This window comes from Papaver somniferum, chromosome 8 (genome assembly GCF_003573695.1).
Source record: "Papaver somniferum cultivar HN1 chromosome 8, ASM357369v1, whole genome shotgun sequence".
Lineage (NCBI taxonomy): Eukaryota > Viridiplantae > Streptophyta > Magnoliopsida > Ranunculales > Papaveraceae > Papaver > Papaver somniferum.
The window spans coordinates 20,071,919-20,075,192 of record NC_039365.1 but is presented as its reverse complement, the minus strand read 5'-3'; the positions used below and the strand labels follow the sequence as shown (position 1 = coordinate 20,075,192).

Sequence of the window (3,274 nt, the reverse complement as noted above, 5' to 3'; positions counted from 1 at the left end):
TGTTTGACGGTGATGATATGGTGAGGTTGTGAAAAACAGAGGAAACCATCATTGATTGAGACGAGTTGATTACAGTTGAGAGAACAGATGTTGTAGAGACAACGAAAGACATGAGGATCAACCAGTCTAATACCAAGATAGAACAAGTAGGGTTTTGGTTTAACTTAGAACTTAACAGAAGAAGAGAAACATAACTTGTTTTGTTATTAATTCATAGACTTATCAATTTATTTGTACAAGACACATATATATATACAAAGTCTTACTTGAACTACAAGGTAAGATATTTCCAAACTTAAACCAATTTCCTAAAATACAAAAGACTTAGAATTTCCTAAATTATAAAAGACTTATTTAACAAGGAACACGTGTGTTAAGTAACACACGTATGGTATGCCTTACCAAGAGTCGTAGAACATGAGAGTGGGATGGAGAAAGGCATGTCAGCCAAGTGGCATGTGAGAGGGACAGAACCAGGAAGAGAGGGAGAGAGTGGGGTGGAGAATCAGAATGCCGCAACGAGAAAACACTATCAAAAGGTTCCGAGGTCAGTGAAAAGAATACACAAACAATGGAGCCAACTGATTACGGAGAATTGTTGAATTGATATTTCCAGAACAAGAAGAGGAAGATATATATAGAATTAAGGAGGAAAGCAGAAATAGAAGGCAAGCAATTTTAGAAAAATATAAGAAACTACAAGAGGTTCAACCCCAATCTGATGCTGATGCCCCACAGATAGAAGAAGAAAAGGCTTGTCTCCCTATCAAAAAGCTACCGGGACGTCACTCTTCTCTAACCAGCAATGCTGTTCCTCAACATCATGCTAGTGGGATTGATGGTCCTTACGATCCAATATTCTCACTAGGGGAATCTCCTGCACGAAATAGCAACCAGAAGGAGAAAGGAAATAGTGTACAAGTGAAAATAACTGAGCCAAATGATAATTGCGTTGAGGAAGAAGGACATTATAAGCATCTGACTGGAGAAATACTTGGCAACAGATATAAGGTCATTGGTGGTCATGGGAAAGGTGTTTATTCCACTGTCGTTCGTGCAAAGGATCTAGAGGCCGGGAAGGATGATCCCTGTTGAGATTATTAGTCTCACATTGTCTGGGTTTTTAAGATCCTGCGGTTTATAATCCTTTGGGCCTCTCCACTCATTGCCAATTGGTTTTGAGTTGGATGCCCACAGACTTTAATATGGTATCAGAGCAGGCTATTTGTGTCGAGTCAAATGACCGCACCTTTACTCCGCGTTACCCGATTTATTGTTCCACGTGTTAGACCCAACGAGGCTACACATGAGGGGACGTGTTGAGATTATTAGTCCCACATTGTCTGGGTTTCTAAGATCCTGCGGTTTATAATCCTTTGGACCTCTCCACTCGTTGCCAATTGGTTTTGAGTTGGATGCCCGTATTCTAACAATCCGGAAGAAGTTGCTATAAAGATCATGGGCAATAATTACGTATTTTACAAAGCTGGTCAAGAAGAGGCGATTATACTAAAGAGACTAGCTGCCGCAGATCATGTTTAGTTTTGGAATCACTCCATATGAATTTCCGTGAGGTTTTAGACAATTTCGGTCGTGATATTGGCCTTAATATAACTGCAGTGAGGGCTTACGCGAAACAATTGTTTATCTCATTAAAGCATCTAAAAGAGTGTGGGGTTCTCCATTGTGATATAAAGCCAGGCAATGTGCTGGTAAACAAGGCGAAAAATTATCTCAAATTTCGTGATTTTGGTATTTCTATGTTTGCTAGGAAAAATGAGATCACACCTTACCTTGTCAGCCGCTTCTACCGTGCCCCTGAAGTTATTATTGGCTTGCCTTATGATCATCCCATGGATATTTGGTCAGTTGGTTGCTCGCTGTACGAGCTTTACTCAGGGAAGGTTCCTTTTCCCGGCCGATCAAACAATGACATGCTTCGTCTCCACATGGAATTAAAGGGTCCTTTTCCGAAGAAGATGCTCCGAAAGGGAGCCTTTGCTGATCAGCATTTTGATCAGGTTCAGCATTTTCATGCCACCGAAGAGGATCTTGTTACAAAAAGGTCAGTAAAGAGGTTACTTCTCAACATCAAGCAAAAATCTATTAGCACCATAGTTCCAGGCTCATACAGTGAAGACCGGAAGATGTTAGCCGATTTTAAAGATCTGCTGGAGAGAACATTAGTATTGGACCCTGACAAGAGGATAACAGTTTCTCAAGCATTGACTCATCCCTTTATCTTGGGACAAAACAAAAGGCACTAAATTTCTCAACTTAATTTTCTTGTTTTCCTATTATTTTGTTATTATTACTGTCTACTACATTATTATTTTCTCTTAACTTTTTTTCTTTTTTGGTATAAGCAAAACGGGTAAAACAACTACACCTCCCTGAAGGGCAGGGAGGAGCCAGATTGGTGGGACAACCCAAATCATATGAGTCTCGTTGTTTTTACCCCACTGAACTAATTCATGGGCAGCCCAATTACAGGTGCACTTAACAAATCTAAAAGATACTAATCGGAAATTGAGGATTAGGGATTGATACAGATAATGAGTTCTTAAATCTCCTAAAAAGTTCTACTTGTTAATCTTCTCAATCACTTCTGCAGCGTCGGCTTTAATAATGATCTGATCAATCTTCATTCCTTTTGCAGCGATCAACACTTCTATGATTCCCCATACTTCAACATCTTCCACTGAGAGACACTTCAAAATCTTTGATTCTTCGTACACAAAACTGTCAGATGAATCTCTTATTAAGAAACGTAATCCCCCAATTTTAGAGTTAGGGTTCCAAGCACCATCGATATCTATTTTAAATCAATTCTAGGGGACCAATCCAAGGAGTTGAGATTGATTGATTTTGTATTATTGTAGAAATACCACTAATGATTGGAGTTTTCGACATGTTCAACATCATAGATTTGGCTCTTGACATTGGAAATTAAAGTTATAGCATGAAATTAAAGTTATAACACTTTTCATTATATAAATGCTAAGCCACTGGTTCTTCATACTTATAATTGTTCACTACATAATGATAAAGTTGAGTAAATCTAGTCCCACTGAAAAGCATGGGATGAGGAGGTTGGATAAATTCATAAAGCATGAAGGCCGAAACCAACTACTGATGGAAAAACAGGAGCCCTTGAGGATAAGTCTTGATAGGGATACAATTGCAGCCAATATCTGGTTGCATTAAGGTAAAATCCTGGAACTGATTGCTTTAAATGTTTATGAGTTACCATAGTCTAGATAACTTTTTCCAA

The 3,274-nt window shown here is 38.8% G+C and overlaps 1 pseudogene; it reads left to right on the top strand.

The window, feature by feature from the left end:
• The first annotated feature begins 510 nt into the window (after positions 1 to 510).
• LOC113305231 lies at positions 511 to 2,267 on the top strand (annotated as a pseudogene).
• Positions 2,268 to 3,274: the final 1,007 nt, after the last annotated feature.